The sequence below is a fragment of the Rhipicephalus microplus genome, unplaced genomic scaffold (assembly GCF_043290135.1).
Source record: "Rhipicephalus microplus isolate Deutch F79 unplaced genomic scaffold, USDA_Rmic scaffold_166, whole genome shotgun sequence".
Taxonomy (NCBI): Eukaryota; Metazoa; Arthropoda; class Arachnida; order Ixodida; family Ixodidae; genus Rhipicephalus; species Rhipicephalus microplus.
In genome coordinates this window covers 116,548-138,344 of record NW_027464737.1, presented here as the reverse complement: position 1 = coordinate 138,344, position 21,797 = coordinate 116,548, and the positions used below count along the sequence as shown (strand labels likewise).

The 21,797-nt window shown below is 41.9% G+C and overlaps 1 non-coding gene across 1 annotated transcript; it reads right to left on the bottom strand.

Moving 5' to 3' along the window:
• Positions 1-20,567: 20,567 nt before the first annotated feature.
• Positions 20,568-20,639, bottom strand: TRNAS-GCU (transfer RNA serine (anticodon GCU)). Its single transcript has one exon. It is a non-coding gene; the product is annotated as a tRNA-Ser (tRNA).
• Between the last annotated feature and the right edge of the window lie 1,158 nt (positions 20,640-21,797).

Sequence of the window (21,797 nt, the reverse complement as noted above, 5' to 3'; positions counted from 1 at the left end):
TAAGTTACCGCTGGCGATGCGCGTCTTAGAGACGGTCCCTGAAGTTGGCATTACGCCTTCAGCGGAACTCGTTCTCAGAGCTGCGTCATATTCTGCTGCCTTGGCTCCAGCACCATCTGTGCGTTACGTGCCACAAAATCAATGAGGACGTCCTTGCGGCCTGTGAGCCTTAACACAACCTTGGGAACGGTGCAAGTGTTGCGTATGCGTTTGAGTAGTGCGGCATGTGGTTCGTATATGTGTTTATCAGTGCATATTTGGTAAGGCTCTCCCAGCACCGGGACTAGCATGCCAGGTGAATCGCCCAGCTGAGACCACCCACGCTTTGCTGAAGCATTGCTTTCTCATTCTTTTTCTAAAGGTAAACTTTGTATTTCGCGGGTTGCCGGAGCCACGCAGTAAGAAGCAAACGTTTGAGAAATAATCCGTCGGGTGCCGTAACGAGCCCGTATAAATCAATTTCTAAACTGCAATTGCAATTTATACTAATCTCAACTATAATTTTAACACGGCTCCAATTTTGATTCTTCTCTTACCTTAACATCCACTAGGAGCCCCCACTTAACTCATTTCTTTTTGATGAACTAATTTTTATTGTTTATCAGTTTTTCAACCATTCACTGCGGCGCTACACAGAATGAGCTAGAATATACCGAAAATGCGAATTGGTACTTGTGTCACCTAATACATATTGGGGAATAGTAACTTCAAAAAAATTATTGAAAAACCTAAACTGGCGCAACATGTTAGGAGTCATCAAAATGTCTTGGAGGAGTTGCACCCGTTGCCTATGTTGTCTATGAAAACATAGCACAATAAACTCTGTGAACAAAAATTAAAAGGGGCGTGAACACATGAGAAAGAGCTCTTGTCGTGGCCACCTTCGAAAAAAGAACAACATTACTTGTCAGTCCACGCAACATCGCCAATAAATATAACGAAGAAACATTTTAGACGTAAATGAATTCAACTATTGGAAAGAAATTAAGGGGATACCAAAAGTGTGCATCGTTTGGAGCATAAGGCTAGAAATATGCTCTTTGCGGACGACAACCTACAATTCTACAGGTGGAAGTCTGTCGGATAGACCATTCAGACAGTAGGGTGTCCCCGTCAAATTCAAGATCCCCTTGCTGAGATTTCTCGTTAGATGTTTTGTAGAGAAAGTGGCGCGTTTTATTAATTTTTGCCACTCTTTCTTGTAGCGTCTTGCAGAACCAAACTCATTTCAAAGAGTCCGTCACAAGCTAGTGGTCCAATAACAAACACAGTTATTGTGCAGACTGTACCTACTATATTGTGCAGAGTGTACGTACTGTATTGTGCAGACTGTGTGTACTGTACGGCACACAGCGCTGCCTTGTATGATTTGAGCTTAAGCGATTTTCACGGTGAAATATTTTCACTAAGGTTCCACTTGCATGTTTAGTAAAAGTTGAAATAGACCTGATGAAGAAACCACACAAAGGGCATTCATCTTCTAATTGCACAGAATCGGTTACCCAAAGGAATCAAAGCCCTTCTGCTCCCACCAGCCCATGATGATCTCTCGTAGTAGGGTACGAAGTACTGTTAATCATTGAACTTTTCGTTCTAAACACAGGCCATTGGTTTTATTTATTTATGATCTAGACAGCTCACTGCTCTGCCGTAGTTAATAAGTACTAAAAATTGTTAAAATTATCCCAGCATATCCACGGAGTGAATGATGATGAGTGGGGTGAACTTCGAATGGTTTTATCGGCAAACCGTGAATTATCCGCTGGCAGCGTCTGTCTGTATGCATGTATGTATGTATGTATGTATGTATGTATGTATGTATGTATGTATGTATGTATGTATGTATGTATGTATGTATGTATGTATGTATGTATGTATGTATGTATGTATGTATGTACGTACGTACGTACGTTTGTATGTATGTATGTATGTATGTATGTATGTATGTATGTATGTATGTAGGTATGTATGTACATTCGTCCGTCCATCTGCGTTTTTGGTGGCTGACTATCGGTCTGTCCGTCCGTATGTCCACATGTCCGCCTGTTAGTATGTCTGTCTGCCTTTCCATACATCCGTCCGTCCATTCATCTAGTGACCTCTCATAGTACCACCATCTCGCATCTTTTCATCATATATTCATCATGCACAAGTACCGCTATCCAGCGGACATGCTAAGGACTGTCACGAGAGGTGGCTACTACATATAAGAGACGAACGATCCATGCCTTAAGGAGATTCCCTCCTAAAGCTTTTTTTCTAAAGACACCCTGTGGCCTAATGGCATTAGTATGTGCCATTGGACCATAAAATTAACGAAGTCGCATTACTTATACCCTGAATGCATTGTGATTGCGGGGTTTTTTCTGTTATATATACGTTGAGAATCTTATAATAATCTTCAACGCAGCCTGAATTGCCCCGCTAACAGACGCAGAACGGACAGAAAAAACGTGCTCTGAATAGAACAATGAATGCAGATGTGTATTATCATAGAGATAACTTCGCACTTTGCCTGAAACCACGAATATTTTGCACTGACACTATAAACTTCATAAAAAAAGAAGTATCGTCTTTGAATTTCTGCGAACACAGTTTGTGACGTGCCGAGGTAGTGATTCTGGTTGTGTGCCTTTCACTTTTTAAAGTTGTTTTCACCGTTAGCATTGAATGTTCAAGGCTTCATTGTGTATTTTGAAATCAAGCCGCAAGTTTCGAAATCTATTCAAACGCCTATACAAAAATTATGACCTTCAACTTTAAATAATGGCACCTCTGAATAACCCGAGTTACTACACAGACAAACAGAGGCAATGGTACTGGCTCTGGAGACAGGTAATTCAAACAATTCCACTTTGTGCAGTGCAGTAAGGTATCTACAACACTCGCAAAATACTTTATTGTCCTGTTCAGGCACACAATTCTCAGAACAACGGTAGCGTTTCAACGTATTTGGCGCCCAACTGCCGCAAAAATCCAAAAGCTAGGCGACGGCTTCATGACCTTCTTTTGGTCTAATGGCAACATTTGGCACGTATTGTTCTTACAATGCCGCAGTGGCGTGACCGCAATAAAGCGTACGTAAAGACTTCGCACAGTCATAAAAAACATTGTGGCACATCTGCTGACGTCCATATTGTGTTTCAATTTTCGAAACACGTTTGTTTTGGGACATCCTTGCGACAGGCAGCCAATTAATCGTATCCGTCTTTGCTTTTTTTTAGGAGAAAAGAATTCCTGAAAAATAGAAATCGAAGGCTAAAACATGGAACGAAACCCACGTGGTTCAAGGAGCATCCGTCTTGTGGCGCTTCCTTACGGTCAGCGCAAGAACCTAAGGCTTGCGTAATTTTTCCCAGAAGTTACTCCGATGAGTTCCATGTTTCGCAAACCAAAACAAGAAAAAGAGCATTATGACCCCGTGTCAACGATTTCAATGCTGATGCAAGCAATACCTCGATTTCAATTCAACTAGTATATTAGTATTGAAAATACTCTCTTAGAAAATGCGGTCATCAGCTGCGAGATCCGGCCGTAGAACAACGTTGTTCGAAGTTTTCTAAAGAGAATGTCAGAACACGGCGCTTACCTGTCCGTAAGCTACTTTTGTATAATTACAAAACCTAATAAATATTTTATTCGCGACTTTTTTATATTGCTTTGTTTAAAAAAATTCCCCTAGTCTTTTTAAAGCCAGTGAGCTGGAGTTGGAATGCAAAAAAAAATGAAATACGTACGCACCACACAGTAACAGTATTCAAGCCAATCAATAAATACTATTTAACAGCAATATTAGGATCAGTTATATCAATAGTCACAGCAGTGCATAATTACACTGTGGGACTATAAAATTTACCGTGTTTCCGAAGAAAAGAGAAGCATCACATAGGCGTTATTGCTTGGACTAATGCCTGTTCGCAGATTCAAAAAAAAAGTTATTCCAGCTTCGCATTGAATAAAGAGCGCGGCTGTGTGGCCGACCTTTTTTGTCTGGGGTTGTTTTCAAAAGTGAAGCATTTCTTAGTAATCTGCAGGCATTTTGAACACATCTATCTATCTATCTATCTATCTATCTATCTATCTATCTATCTATCTATCTATCTATCTATCTATCTATCTATCTATCTATCTATCTATCTATCTATCTATCTATCTATCTATCTATCTATCTATCTAGTCACCAGATCTGGGTGCTTTGTAATCACTTCCTTAACTTAGGTTGAACCGAAATAAGGATGGTAGGGTAACAGAAATTCATAAACGTGTCTTGCTGGTCATGACATGAATATCGGGAAAAATCCGGTCACGTACGTTTTCAAAACCCATATTGATAAGGGAAGTTTAACGCCCCTAAATCACCATACGATTATGAGAGATGCCGTAGTAGAAGACTCCGGAAATTTCGACCACCGTGGGTCCTTTAACGTGCACTCAAATCTGAGCACACGGGTCTACAGCATTTTTGCCTCCATCGAAAATGCAGCCCCAGTAGCCGAGACCTCCATCGAAACATTTCCTCCAGACACGTGTCCATATACAACGGGCCGCTGTATGTGGATGCGCGCCACAGGTGAATCGCATTTCATATACACTAAGAGCGGTGCGAAGAGACATTGCTCCTTTACATGCAATAGCGTTAAGATAAACCGATATATAGGCATCGTTGACCTAAAAAAAATTGCAATAAATAACAAGGTCCCGGCATTAATCATGCCAAGGCCTTCTGCGTGGCAGTCACACGTTCTACCACAGAGCAATGCTAGGTGCCTGATTGGTATATCAGGTTTAACGTCCCAAAACCACCATATGAATATGAGAGACACCGTAGTGGAGGGCTTCGAAAATTTAGGCCACCTGGGGTTCTTCAACGTACACCCAAATCAGATCACATGGTCCTATAGTATTTTCTCCTTCTTCAAAAACGTAGCCGCCGCAGGCAAGACTCGAATCCGCGACCTGCAGGTCAGTAGCTGACCATCTTAGCCACTAGACAACCACGGCGTGCAGCCACGCTAGGTCTCGAAACTGCCTGGCAAAAAAACCGTATGTCAGCGAAATGTCGTTCAAACGTCAAATTTTGCAGCAGTGGTGGCCATATAGTTATAGAAATATGTACTCCTGTGGTGCATGCGTCATGCCACGTTACCGTCAGCTATATACCTAAATGTTATATACTTAATGATGGTCTACGTCGCACTATCCAGAGCTTCCAGCCTGGCAAGCCAAGCGCTATTCAATAGCTTAGCACTTTTGGTTCTATATAGTAACGCCCATGATACACTAGTCATCGTTGCGCATTTGTAAGTACCGTATTATATTAAATACATGCGACTCTTCGAAATATGTCTTCGAGTATAACGTTTGTACATGTCTTTAGCGTCATTTCGCGGCGTTTTACTGAATAAAAAGATCGCACCACCGTCCCATTCCCTCGTGATGCTTCGAATTACATTGATTCTCATGACACGTGTTATCTGCAGAACATTATTCTCTTTCTTTCGCTTGTTTATTTTTTCCTCTATTGTTTGTCTCTCTCTTTTTGTGTCACCTTCTTTTTCTTTCTTTCCTTTTTTCAAATATATTTTCTTTCTCTTTTTCATTTTTTTTCTCGCTATTTCAATATTTGTTTCTCCTTCAGCCTCTCTCTTTCTCGGCTTCTTCCTCACTGCTTCTTTCTCTCTGTTCGTTTATTTCTTTTTTCTATATCGTTCTGTTTAGCCCAATGTTTTTTCTATCTATTCCTGATGTCTGTTTCACTGAATACTTATCTCGCTCAGTTTATGCTTTTTTTTCTGTCTTTCCATCATTTTGTCTCATACTTCATTTCTAGTATTTACCTATCTCTTCTTTGTGTTTCTGTATGCTACTTTACTAATCCTGTCTCTTTCTTTACCACGTCCTCGCCGATGTAAACTGTAATAAACTTTATTTGCTCCTCAATAACCCCAATCAAACAGCCCTCCCCCACGCCCCCCCCCCCAAAAAAAAGGGAGGTCCACCATAGTTACTTCAACAAGCAGAGTTAGTTTTTCGTTTTACACTCACACCTGTTGTGCTCGGTAGTGGGATTTACTTAATTACTGTAGCGCATGCCCCCCTGTGGAGCACAACCAAACTTTGCCGTGGCATATCACGAAACGCAAACATGCTACGAGAATTCTTCCAAGTGTAGCTGTGTAGACACGTGACTACCATGAACTTTTCAATAGTAATATGCTCGCTTGTGGCCGTCCCTGAAAAGTTTATTAGTGAATAATAAATAAATGGGCTACTAACTGCTGTAGTTATTTTCCTACATCGTGTTCCTTTGGTTAGATAACTTATCTGCAGAGGTGGTTTTTGTGTTCTTTCCAGGACTGTATTTTAAGAAAACCATAAAGCATAACGTTGAACACCTGGTATATACAGGGTGGCCAGTCAGCGCCTTTTCCATAGAGGAGGCGTTGAACCAATGAACGGTTGGGCAGCGCGAGTAGTATGTTGTGGCAGCCACTTGTTGTTAGTTTTAAAATTGCTCACAGGATAGCATTGTACGTATGTGTCCTTGAAAACATCATTATTAGATAGCGTTAATGATTTTCGTGTAGTTGAAAAATAAAGAAAATAGTTCACGCTGTTATAATGAGGAATTTGCAGCGTCTCTATGGAGTAAATGATGATCAGTGAAGTGAAGTGCCTGTTCGATGTGTACTCTAGTGTGATAGGAGCAGACGGACGGACAGACAGACAGACAGACAGACAGACAGACAGACAGACAGACAGACAAGACAAGACAAGACAAGACAAGACAGACGACAGACAGACAGACAGACAGACAGACAGACAGACAGACAGACAGACAGATAGATAGATAGATAGATAGATAGATAGATAGATAGATAGATAGATAGATAGATAGATAGATAGATAGATAGATAGATAGATAGATAGATAGATAGATAGATAGATAGATAGATAGATAGATAGATAGATAGATAGACAGACAGACAGACAGACAGACAGACAGACAGACAGGCAGGCAGACAGACAGACAGACAGACAGACAGACAGACAGGCAGGCAGGCAGACAGACAGACAGACAGACAGACAGACAGACAGACAGACAGACAGACAGACAGACAGACAGACAGACAGACAGACAGACAGACAGACAGACAGACAGACAGATAGATAGATAGATAGATAGATAGATAGATAGATAGATAGATAGATAGATAGATAGATAGATAGATAGATAGATAGATAGATAGATAGATAGATAGATAGATACGCTCAATGTCGCCGAAGTTTGTTAAGAAACGCTTCACCTTTAATAGTGATGCTCCGTTCAAGTTCGAGTGCCGATGTGGCAAGGTTTGTATTCGCTGGTTGTCAGGCTCAGAAATTTTCGTATCTGAAGAACTAAAAAGCTACCGCTGTTTATTTTTAGATATTACCCACCACGAGTTTGCTTCCTGTGCCTCCTTGCAGCGTTTCTTTCTTGAACAGTTTATGCAGACGTCAGAAACAACTGTCACAACTCATATCATTGTCAAAAACAAGCTTTCTCAGATGCGAAGCCTCTCACAAGCGAGCATGATCTGGTGGCGTCCGCGCTCCATGCGCATTTAATTCAGGGGTTTCACTTGCACATGCGCGTCCCCCCTATCTCTCTTTCCTCTCCTACGCTCCCGCCTCTCTCTGCTCGCAACGTTGACGCAGGCAATGTCGAAATACAGGGGCTTTAGCTACAGTGTACTAGAAGGGGGCAGTGGAATGAACGAGGCGGCCGCGCCGCATCTCGGCTGATTGTCCGGCAGGTGACACTAGCGGTGGCGCTGTTGTGCCATGGTACTGAACATCTCAGGAGAATCTGCAGTGGGAGCGCGCGCCCCGAAATGTGTGAAAGCGTGTAATTGCCTGTTTTTAGCGCGTTTAAAGCGTTTCTGAGCCTTTATCAGTGGGCGCACCTGCTACGCACCGTGGTGCACGAGTGAATATGCAGGCATGCCGAAATTCCATCGATACATTCACTGTTTCAAGAGCCTGCCGATGCACATACACAAAAAAAAATGTCAATCGGAGCTTGAACAGATCTGCCTAGCTTCTCAGTCAAGCAGCGCTTTGAGCTGCGTTACATAATAAGTGGTTACCGGCGAACTACAAAGTGGGAAGAAGTATCAAAACCATCACAAAATTATACGCTCGTTTTGTCGGCACTCTCCACAATATCCATAGCACTGTGCTCCTCATATGAGTCTACATGAGCTCGATTGTTTCACAAGAAACCTGAGTATAAGTAACGTTCTCAAAAAATTTATATCGGTTAGGACTCAGTTTTATCCTGCCAGTTTTGCGGAAAATAGCATTTATTGCGTTCTGCAAGGCGTATTACACAATAAACATGTTAAAAACAACAGACAAGCATATTAAAAAGTGCCAATTGTATATATAGTCCATCTGTTAACTGCCTCAATTCATTGCAACCAGTTCTCATTTTGTATCGACTGCTTGAATTGGGCTGCTTTCAAAATATTCTATTGGCGTAACGCCATTGCAAGCCAGGAAATTTATGACGATGTTTTTTAATATAAGCGTCGTGCCATTATTAAGTGTCGAAATTGTAGGCAGGCAGTGCTGCGTCTTGTTCTGAGAAATTTAAGGTTTATATGTACACAGTAAACACACACACACACGCACCCACATGCGTGTACTTGTGGATATATATATATATATATATATATATATATATATATATATATATATATATATATATATATATATATATATATATATATATATATATATGTGTGTGTGGGGGGGGTGTGTGTGTGTGTGTGTGTGTAAGAATAAAGGAGCACACTTACGAAAATTTGATAATTGTTTACTCTACGTTTCCGCCGTGGCCTGCCTTCGTCAGGATTAATCCTGACGAAGGCTAATTGGTTAATTGGCTAATTATTTGGTCAAATGGTTCATTGGATAATTGGAAGGCTAATTGGCTAATTGGTCAATCCTGATGAAGGCAGTGCCACGGCCAAAATGTAGAGTAAACAACTATCGAATTTTCGTAAGTGTGCTCCTTTATTCCTAATTATATTTGCCCCGGACCAACAGAATTTCTTTTTCTGAATCGTATATATATATATATATATATATATATATATATATATATATATATATATATATATATATCCACAAGTACACGCATTTAGGTAAGACGTCACCGCCCCATTTCACAATATCCATGCAAAGCCTCTTAGCACAGATTCAATTTTTAGGCGGTTCATTTCTAGTCAGACTACGTTAGACTTGAACTAGTTTTAAGCCGTCGTACTGTCGAAAAGGTAAAATTTACAGTGCACATTTGTACAGAGACACGCTGTTTTCAGCTTCGTCAACTGTAAACGTTCAGCGCAAGGCTACCCAGAATTTTTGTTGTTGTTTTAATGGGGGGGGGGGGGCAAGCAGTAGAACGACTAATTTCGGCAATCGGAGGTCTTTGTGAATGCGTGTAAATATTTTAGTATACCCTCAAAAGTTAAATTGCAAAAACATTTCGTTGAGTAGGGGGTTCAGATTCCCTTTCTTTTCGCTTTTTACTTATGGCTTCATGGTTCTGCGTGCATTTGACATGGTATTTGTTTTTTAATCTCGCAGTTTTTTGAGCACAGCCAACTTCCAATAAATTGGCTCAGTTATTCCGAATATTGTAGATGAATAACCAACGAATGAAGAGTTAAGACAGAAGAAATCAGAAAAAGACCCGGGCTTTCTAAATAATTTTTGATCTCTCACGAGAGCTTCGATGGAGCTCATATTCAGTAGATGGGCGTGTCATACTTCAAGGGCTTATGATATTTTGTGCGAGACATCAATCAGGGGTAAGTACGAAGAAATCTGCATCAAGAAAGCACGACAAAGGAGCCGAAGTGCATAGCAGTTCCTGCATGTGGCACGCGGCTTTATAAGTACAATTGGACTGCAGCGCCGCTGCTACGGGCAACGCGGAAGGGATCAGGTGGCGAGGCGCTGTCACGCCACTCAACACTTCTAGTACACTCTACTTTAGCAATGTCTGCTAGCCTACGCTAGCTCCCTTTTATCTCTCCTTTAGGTACCTTTCTCGGCGGTGTTCCGATGCCAATTGCGCATGTGCGTCACCTGCCCTTTATTCTGTCCTCGCTTACATCTCCTTCTCCTCTCTATCTCACCTCGCAACGCCAACCCAGACGAGTTTCTTGATTTAAAAATTGATTTGCATGGCGCCACCGTTTACTGCCCCCCCCCCAATACACATAGGCACTAGATCTTCACCTCCAAGGTAGTGGTGGTGGAAGATTTCTGCTGTATATTGCTGACCAATAAAAATTCCCAACATGTGCGTCAATTAAAAGCGGACTGCTTTTCAATCACAGCCTTCTGTCTCTCATTGTTCATTAACAGCAATTTAGATGTCCCAGTGGGAAACACCGGTCCACCCCTGCATGCTTTTTGCCGTCCTAGGCTTCTCTCCTGCGCAACGTCACGATGAACGCCAGCATCAATGCCACCACAAGTTTAAGCGTTACCGCCCGCTGCTTCGAATCTACATATAGTTCCCTTTAGCTGGAGACGGTGTTATTTTTAAAGACGATAGTCTTCATTGGGTACTTCGACGCAAACATTTTGGTCTGTTGGTCTTTTTGTATTTTTGTCTGTCTGTCCGCAGTAACCATACCCCAGACGGCACCGAACAGTGTGCCCAACGGCCAACCCCATCCACAGCACCCACCAATATCGCTCATGTTTCAGAGTTCGTATATACTTGTCGACTGTCAGTTAAAAACCAAATATTGCAACATATTTTGTATGTATGTCTTTATAATAGAGAAGACATACATGAGTAACTCTAACGACCTTAGCGTTTATCACGCTACGCTGACAATGCATAGCGATGCTGAAAAAATCAAGTGTTTCCAACACTTTGCTAAGACGACACGGTGGTGGCGCCTGCCCGTCGCTTTGCGTTCTACACCTTATAGCCTTAAGACAGGTGCGCACGCCTTCCTTCGTTTTCGAAGATAGCTGCCAGACAGCGCTTGTGTGTAACGTGCCTTAGAATTACTGTACATGCTACCTTTATTGAAGGTAGCATATACAGCAACTAACATGCCTAGATGCGCTCGTTCACCTTTGCTGCACGGATCGAAACTCTCTAATGCAGCACCTCCAGAATACGATTCACCAATTTTCTCGAGCAAAACATCAAAGGAACGTCTTGTTTACTCTCTTCAGACGCAAGACTATCGTCTTTTGGCGATATTTGCAGTGAAACATGCAGATACGGGTACGATTCTTTTATCGAATCAAGCGCAAAGCATCAGCTTTGTTATTCCTTATTTGGTGTGGTTAACTGTTCTCTTATCTGTTCTTACTGCGTTTTCTAGGCTTAAAATTTTGCATTTGTGTTACTTCTGTAGAGAATTCTTGAAATTTTTAGATAAGGCAAGTTATTCTTGCATTGTTTCTGCTTTTATTTGCCTCGCTGCAGTGAGCAAATTTGAACATACTGAACACTCTGATGTGACTCCGTGTACTCCGAATGTGCTAGCACGACTTCATTGCTTCGTTCACTTTATTTTTACTAATTATTATTTCATACAGTGGGTTTTCTTTCGTCAGATGTACAGTAAAGCTTTGTCGTCTGAAGCCGATAAACAGTACATGCCACCAAAAAATGCACAGAGATGGAAGATCGATATCGTAGATTTTTGTCTGTTGTACGTGGCCTGCGTCACACTTTGTTTTACGCAGCGAAATAAATGTCACGTATAAAACGGGGCTTGAACATATGTCAGCGCTAATGGCGGCACCTTGCATGCCACTGACACCTCGTTTGAATAAATTAAATTAGCACATCACCACACAACTAGCTTAACAAGCTAACACTTATTTCACGCAATCCCAGATCGATTAATTGGTTGTGATAGCCGGAGTGTTTGGTGTGCTGCCGAAGAATCGATTAGGGGCTTATTAGCCTCGCGTCACTTCGTACTCCCAAGAATTTCTCTTAGGTAACTTGAAGACAAGCTTACGATACTGTTCTGTATAGCAGGCCACAGCACCTTCATGTTCATGTGTTTTACTTGGTGTGTAGGGTCTGCTAAATGTGATCAGACTTGAATACCCTTTTTTTGTACCAGATATGGGATGCAGGCGTGTCAATATGAAGTTTCCACTGCTTGCGGAGCTGCCACGTTGGTCTTAAAGTTCTAACCAATCACTGAGTTGGCACGAAGGGAGTGCACATTGTTGATTATGTCTCTATTCATTCTCTTGACAATCATTTATGTTATTTTTCACAACAAAGACCTAGTTGGCGTTCGATAATATAACAGATGAATACATCCACAAGTTATAAGTTTTGTTTGTGGGTAACAGGTTAACCATCTAGGTTGGTTTTCATGAGATGGCGTAGCAATGCTGAATGCTTTGCGAAGTAGCACCAACAACAAAAAAAGATATTTGTCATGGACTTTAGCGGCTGGCGAACGCTTGCAGGACCGGCACAATAGACTGTTTTTCGCTTCGGCAGGAGGAGTGCATTGTGTCGGCTCTCTTCGCTTTCCGTTTGGGTCTGCATTGTTATACCTAGCGCCCACTTTTTGACACCTCGCATAACGCGTCAGGTGGGTGTTGCGTTGTTCATCGCTACAATAGCCTATGCTTTGTAGGGCACACCACTGGTTTGTACAATAAGCATAAGCCAGCAGTGTTAACCACGGTGGCGACTACATTACTTGAATCGATTTCTTCAGAATTGGTGAATGTAGGGTGGATTCATGAAACACAGTAAAAATGTGACGAAAATGATTTCTATGCACATCATGGCGGCCAAACTACAAAATTCGCGATACTTTATGCTGGTTAAGGGCCTACTAAAGAGATCTCTCATATTTTACTGTAAAGGCGAGTGATTAGCAACAAACGGATTAGTCACAATCAATTGTTTGGTTTTTGTTTCACAATATAGTTCAAGTGCTGCATTTGAACATAATTATTTATCGGCGCAATTAGCGGCATTACGGTGACCTTAACTTCATGTAAACGATGGAACATCAGTGGCGTCGTGATGACGGCGCGGTGCCAGTAACATAAATCGACATGAAAATATTCAAGGCACGACACTCATACTTCCGGACTGGCATTCAAAATGTTGATCTGCCATGTGGGCTACTGCGAGCACCAAGCCATATTTAGGAGTCGGAATCATAAATGGGTGCAGCACCTTCATTGAGAAATAAATTTGACCTTCCGAAAATTAAAATTTTGTTCGTGTAGACCTGAGCTTTATAGACTCTTAATCGAATTCAAGGTGGCTTTGATTGCAAATCTTTCAATTAGTAAAATTTGATTTCTTTGAACTATCTTAAAATTCATTAGATTTCAATCCCCAAAAGTTGATGTGAGCCATTCGTTTCGCCCATCATCATCATCATTTACTTCTTCTTCATCATCGTCATCATAAACGTACCTAGAGAATTAGTTGAGTGCAGATAGCTACAGTAGAGCCAATAGAATAGTAGTTGCCCCTAGAAACAGTTATGACTTGGATGACACCAATCATTGGTTGCACGATAGTGCTCTGTTATGGCCCATCGGTGTCTTCGAGTGAGTCGCATTTGTACTACCACTGGATTCATTAGACCAGACAGCTACTATTATTTGTGATATAGAAATAAAAATTGAGCCAGTGTTCACACACTCCTGCGCTACACTTTATTCCCGATAAAGATGGCAACGAAATATTGTTGGCGCTTCATGATTTCACTCATTACTGCAGCATCAAATAAATTAATAAACTACTAGCATGCTAACCTCCACATGCCTCTTCACACTTTTGGCCTACAGCGTGACCAACTGCTCTTCTGCTTGGCTCTCTCTTTCTATGCCACACAATAGAGTTTCGTTTTTAAGGAGGATAGTCTTTCTTAGGGACCTCCGACGCAGAAACTTTGGTCTGTCTGTCTGTCTGTCTATCTGTCTGTCTGTCTGTCTGTCTGTCTGTCTGTCTGTCTGTCTGTCTGTCTGTCTGTCTGTACGTTTGTCTGTTTATCCACTCTTATCGGCACAGAGTACTTGAAACGGCCGACCACATCCGCAGCGCCCGCCAATGTTGCTCAAGTTTCAGCCTCCATACTTGTGCAATTATCAACTAAAAAGCAATTATTGCGCTTGTCTGGGGCGCCATAAAAACACGTATATATTCTGCATGTGCGTCTTTCACTAGAAAAGGCGGACATAAATAAGTTTAAGGATCTTAGCGCTTATCACACTGCGCTTTCCATGCAACGTTTACTCGAAGAGGCGAGTGGTTCCAACGCTTTGCTAAGACGCGATGGTAGTGGCACCTACCAGTCGCCTTGTGTTCTACGCCTTATCACCTCTGAGACCGTTGCGCACATCCGTCTCAAAGCCACACGCTTCGTTTTTCAAAAAAGCTGTCAGATGGCGCTCTTGTCTCGTGTGTGACGTGATTTGATGCGCTTGTTCGCCTCCGCTGGACGCTCGAAGCCCTCTAACGCAGCGCCTCCAGAATACCATTCACCAATTATCTTGCGCAGAACATCAAATAAATGTTTTGTTCACTCTCTCTAGACGCAAAAATTATCGTTTTTCAATGAAATTTGCATATTAGGATGCAGACACGGGGCCAATGTTTTGCTATGAAACCGTGTTTCAGTCGTCAATTTCTTGATATCGCTTTTCTGCTTTCAACGAACGAGCTCTTCATCTATAATAAACTCTGTTTACTTTTATTTGTATGCATACTATACATCTATTACCAACCCTATCCTTCGTTTTCCTTATGAACTGTACCCTATCATTTCCTGCTCGTTATTTGCCAATAACTAATACGCTACTGTGCCCAGCATTTCTTGAACACTTTGACTCTGCCTTTTTCTGCCTGTGCCAGGAATGTCAGGAGGTGGCAGACACCTACTCCATGGCAGAGGCATATCAGCTCAATCCTTCTCTACCCCCCCTCCCCCCATCATACAACACTAATAAATTATGCAGAGAGGACAGGGAGGCTCTTTGCATGGCTGATACAACCTTTCGGCCCAACAAGTCATTTTGCGGCGAGTCATGACAGCGACTGCGACCAATAAGGTCAGGGAATAGGGTCCCGCCAACTATCTTGAAGAAGCTCGGTTCCCAAGGGCTGCTTTGGCGAAGAACCTGTCTTTAAGTAATAATTTAATAAATGTTCACCACCACTACTGTCACGCTTCCAACATCTTGAAGTAGCATGCACCCAAAAAAGATGTAAAAGTAGCAGAAGCACACATGCCGAATGACAAGTACAATGAACCACTGCTACCATAAGGCCCAACGCTTCACGTTGCAAATGCATTTTACGTGAATTTGCATTCTACGTAATTTTACTACAGTTATGTTACAATTTTTACAGCATAGCCTTTTTCGGGCATAAACCAGAGAACGCGGTCACCGGAGGGGTGCTATACAGTTGAACTAGATATTTGCTCCTCCACTATATAGCGCAAGAGGTTATTTTTTAAGTGTACTACAGTACTAGCACTGTAGACGAGCGTTTTTAGTAAAATGCTGAACATGTCAGTTTACTATGATAAAGCGAAAGCGTGCCACTATTTTCTTGAACACTTTTCTAATGACAGTACAAAAACCACCAGCAGCATTGTAATCCATAATGAAATAAGCTACAGTGCACGACAGGCCAAGCAACCAATAACGGGGACTGACGTAAGGATTAGCTGATCTACAAAGCCCTTATGATTCTCTAGCCTTGTTCTTAGTCGAAGTTGCTGCCTGGTGTAATGTTATCTCACTCCACTAGAAGATACTGCATGAATAGTGCTAAATCATTCACAGCTGCATCACTGCGCAATAAAACTTGTTTATTTTTGTTCTTGACTGTGTTCAGCAAACATGACGACTGATAACAGTCGCACCTATAATAAAGCTATACTTATGAACAATATATGCATCCCTGCTATGTTGCGGTTTGTCATCTAAAAACAATGATATGGTAATGAGAGACGCCTTCAAACATTGCAATAGAATCTACGAATGATTTTCTCAATAAATAAAGTCGCGTAAACAGCTCCTCTATAAAAGAACTGCGATCCTTTTTAGTAAATGTAGGCTAACATTTTGATGTTTCAGACCGTGTTGTTTTTATAAGATTTCAGTTTGTCCTTTCGCTCTGTGCATACATACTATACCAAATTGTTTGTATGATGGAAAACATATTGCAAAAATGATGTCCGTATAATTTTGTTGTCTTACATCTGATGTACCTTTTCTGATGCTTGTCATACGCAAGAAGCAATTTTGTATATATCTTTTCTGTATTTTTGTCAATATTTTTTTCGCGATGGTGGTCTTATGGTTGTTGAATTTCTCCGTTGTAATTTTTTTTTGCGTTAAAGGTAGCCATCTTCTGTGCTATATTTAGTGTCAGTATGTTTTTCGTAGCCATGTATATATATATATATATATATATATATATATATATATATATATATATATATATATATATATATATATATATATATATATATATATGTGTGTGTGTGTGTGTGTGGTGTGTGTTTCTTACGCCGCATTTTGGTATTTTAATGTAAGGTTAAATTACACATCTTTGTCATCGTCTGAACTGCCTTTTATAGGGTTCGCTAGCCTCGTCGAACTGTCAACAAACAGCTTTTAGCCACTGAACCTCATCAGAACCTGTCTTTTTAAATGCGAAGCATTTCTTAGGGAACTTCGGTGACTTTGAGCGTGTCTATCTATCTATCTATCTATCTATCTATCTATCTATCTATCTATCTATCTATCTATCTATCTATCTATCTATCTATCTATCTATCTATCTATCTATCTATCTATCTCTAGCCGCTTACGCTTGGGTGCTCTCGTGGTCACCCCCTTAACTTAGCGTAAACTAAAATTAGCATCGGAGGGTAAGGTGGTTCGACAAATATGACGCGATGCTCAAGACCTCAATAATGTCACAATCCCGTCACGTACGTCGTCAAAAAAACGTCTCGCCAGACAGTGGCACATATCCACGGGTGGGTATGTGCCACTGGTATGCGGGTATGTGCCACAGGTATGTAACTTAGTATCTACCCAGAAAGGACGAGAACACACATGGGCAATTTTAACGTGCGAGCGTTAAGAAATAACCGAAAGCGGCAGCGTCGACCCTACGAATGCATAAGGTGAATGTCAGAGTCCCAGCTGGAATCAAACCCAAGCATTCTGCGTGAAGTGAAGCATTTTACCACAGAGCTACGCCAGGTCTCGGAACTACTTTTCAAATAGGCGTTAATCTTCGTGAGACGTCAATAGTGGTTGCAGTGCTGCCTGTCCAGTTTTATTAACATTACACATGCCCTCCTGTCATACATCCATCACGTCCGGTTAACGTCAATTGTGGTTAGTTGGCATGCACTGAAGTCGATTTATGTGGCAGTGTTCAGGGCCAGCATCCTAGTGAGCATCAGCACTTCATATCAGCTTCTGGTGTTGCTAATGCGTATGCTCCAGTTGGCATCGTGGCGCAAGTGCAAATAACTGGTTATATAAACATCTGCAACTCTTCAACGTATGTGTGTGCGTGCAACGTTTGTACATATATTTAGCGCCAGATAATGACGTGTCACACAATAAAAAATTGCAACACGGTCACCTTTCCTCCGCATGCTTCGCATAACGTTGATTCCCAGGTACGTGGGATCTGTCGATTTTGTTTGCGTGAATTAAAATGATTTGATTTCTTTTCATTTGATTAATAGAGAACTCCAGAGAGTTCGGCAACATGTGCTCTTTGCCAAGCATCTAGCTCAAATGAAACGGGAATTAATGCTTTTGCTTTATTCTAAACGCGGCTGCCGCGACCGATATTGCAATCCGGCCACTCGGGCTCAGCAGTCGAGCCCCGCTATGACAGCGCCATCATCGCGGTGGATTGAAAGACGTTTCCGAACTTTGCTTCATGGAGCCACCATACGCCGAGGTTATGTGTGCACATACTTCAAACGAAACCGTTCACAGAAATCAAAAACCAAGTTTATTGTCGTTATGCCTGATATTTGCCTGGGAATATGATGTGGAGATAAGATAGCTTAAAAAACGACAGCGAAGAAACACGCCGGTACGAAAAGAAAGGGAGGGCAGGGGGAGTGGGTGCTTAGATGATAATATGGAAACGAGTCTTACTCTTAGCAGAAATATGGCGTAAATTTCTCACCTGGACAGCCTAAATCAAATGGGCGTTGAAGCATATTCCACTCTTCTATTATTTCTTGTTCCTACCAATGACAGCGGCTGGTTCTACTTAATGAGCTGCAAAATTTAAGACAGACACAAAACTTCATTTAGGTCCTTAGAAACTTCACCACCAAAAGCGTATACATTGTGGGCTGCTGCCAAAAACAGATTTAATTCAAACTACCTTATCGCTTTTTATAAGCAAAAAAATGAAGACTCATGAAAGATACATGCTGCATGTTCAATAGTTTTCCTTATACTGTTGACGGGAGATAAGAATCTAGTTACTTAGATTTAGAAATGATTTACCTGTAATAGCATTCCCTTTAATTCATTGTTCTTTGCTTGTGTTTTTGCTCGTACACCATAGTATTTTCAAGTTAATTGCTGAAAATATATTTTGAATACAGCGTTAGAGCAATCCGATGCTGTGGCGTAGCCAATGCATGTGGTAGTGATCCTTGCCATCATTATTATGGTAATTTTCAACCTATTAGTTCTACACTGCTCGAAGTGGGTATCTCCTAGTAATCTGCATTTTATTATATACTGTGTTCGGTGGTTCTATCGTAGGCTGAGAACTTTTTAGAGCGTTGCCACTCCATGTAAAGCTGTTCCAATCTTGGATATGTTTTAAATACGAAGCATTTCTTAGCGAACTTCAGCTACTTTGAGCGTATCTATCTATCTATCTATCTATCTATCTATCTATCTATCTATCTATCTATCTATCTATCTATTCATGACTTTATATCTCCTGGCCGTTTCGATAATGGTATCAATACCAAACTTGGTATGGCATAACATGACTGTTTGAAGAAAATATTTGGCTATTCAGACCACGAAAATCATGACATGCGTGTCATGTAACAAGGTGACTACATGCCATGCTCATGAAGCGCTCGCAGCTGTTTCGCTAGCGTCACATACACCAAATTCGGTATTACGGTACGTGAATGGATGAAGAAGGTATATGACTGGTACAAACATGATAATCATGAAATGTGTCTCATGTGAGAACATGACTACATGCAGCAGTCAAGGGCCTATACATTTCGACGTGACGCGCTGCGCGTGCTCACCGGCATTCATTTAGTCGCGTCACGTCGGCGTTGCCACGCCAGGCACCGTACCTGCCATGCGTACGGACCACGCCAGGCACCGTACGCGTGCGTTGCCCTGACGCATGCGCGTTTTAGCGCGTCCGGCGTCTTTCCGCCGCGAAAAGAGAGAGGCGCAGTGTTGTCTGAATGACGCATCGGTGCGAAATGTAGCACGTCGCATTTCGTGCCGGTTGCCGTCGGCCCGCGCCGATGGACGCTGGTTGTGCCAGTCGCACCTGGCGTCAAACTATAGAGTTATCGCTTTATGCTAACGTAGCGTCGATGTGCCTTGTGTGCGCGCGCGTCAACGCTACATTGGAGTATATTGGACCCTTCATTATGCACACGCGGACGTTTTGCTAGCTCCACACATACCAACTTTGGTGTTACGTGACGTGAATGAATGACAAAAGCATATGACTGGTGCAAACATGATAATCCTGACACGCGCGTCGTGTAAGAACATGACAACGCGCCACGCTCACAGCGTGCTGGCGGCCGGTTCGCTAGCTCCACATATACTAAATTTGGTGTCACGTTATGTGAATAGATAACGAAGGTAAAGGACACATCCAAACATAATAATCATGACATAGAAGTCATGTACGGCATCATTTACCTCCACCTCATAACGTTCTGCTGGTTTTAAAGGGACATATAAACCTCTCTAATTTCTGGTTCGCATATCGATAATACCCACTGTACGTAGGATCTGCCAATTTTTTTCATCTTTGTGTTTCCATTCCTTCACTCTATTGACCATTGCTTACTAATACGCATTGCGTGGCATCCCTGGAGTTCTTTTTATTCTTAATGCACAAAGAGAATTTTGCCTATTTCTGTTTCTTCTTACTCCGTTCATCTTTCTTACCATCTCTTAATACATTGGCCATATTGTTTTGTTCCGTCACACGTTGCACTGTTATCAACTCCTTCATTTTTCTTTGTTTTTCGCTATGCACGAAATTTTCGCCTTATATATTGGTAAAAAAATTTAGAATGCTTGACAGTTTCTGCTTTACTGATTGATATGTGGGGTTTAACGTCCCAAAACCACTCTATGATTATGAGAGACGCCGTAGTGGAGGGCTCCGGAAATTTAGACCACCTGGGGTTCTTTAACGTGCACCCAAATCTGAGCACACGGGCCTACAACATTTCCGCCTCCATCGGAAATGCAGCCGCCGCAGCCGGGATTCGAACCCGCGCCCTGCGGTCAGCAGCCGAGTGCCTTAGCCACTAGACCACCGCGGCGGGGCGTTTCTGCTTTACTAAAAGTGGCAAATGAACTGTCACCGTTTAAGAACGTCTGGCATAAGCACCCAATCCCACCCCGTCCTTCGGCGACTTGTCTTTGTGTGAGACGGCCCCCTGTCAATAACTACCCTAGGTATGCATACTACTGTGCCGATAACAGATGTTGGTTGATAATTGTGAACTTTCATCTTACAAGGCTATTTAACGTCACTTTTGTTTTAAATGCGAAGCATTTCTTGGCAAACTTCCGCGACTTTGAGCGTATCTATCTATCTATCTATCTATCTATCTATCTATCTATCTATCTATCTATCTATCTATCTATCTATCTATCTATCTATCTATCTATCTATCTATCGATCTATCTATCTATCTATCTATCTAGCCACCTACGACCTTTAGCTCTCCTGGCCGTTTAGATAATAGCATATACCAAACTTGGTATGGCATAACATGACTATATGACGAGCATATTTGACTAGTCGTAACATGAAAATCATGACATGTATGTCATAAATGTCATAATTTACATTTCATGTTCCTGCTACTGTTGTGGTGGTTTCGTTCATATGACATGTTGCAAAACTGGAGTGGGATGACATGATTGCATGGCGAACACAAGCGACATAACCTAACATGAAATTCATGACATACGTGGCATGTGAACACTGGACTACATGCCACGCTCATGATGCCCTCACGGCCGTTTCGCTAGGGTCACATACACCAAATTTGGGTGAATGGATGACGAAGTTATGTGGCCGGTGCAAGCAAGATAATTATGAGATGCTTGTCACGTAACAACATGACTAAATGCCACAATCATGATGCGCTGACGGCCGTTTCACTAGCTTCGCATATACCAAAATTGGTATTATGGTACCTAATTTATGACGAAGGCATGCGACTGGTCAAAACATGATAATCATGAAATGCGTGTCATGTAACAACATGACTACATGCTACGCTCATGATGCGCTAACGGCCGTTTCGCAAGCTTCACATGAGAGTTTCTCCAGTGCACTATTGCACTATTTCTCCAGCGCACTATTTCTCCAGCAAGCTTCAAGTGAGTGGAAGACAAAGTGATTCTCTTGTGGAACACATCTTGCGGTCTGTGCTGTTTTTTCTGCGTTCCACGGCGCAACAGCGGGG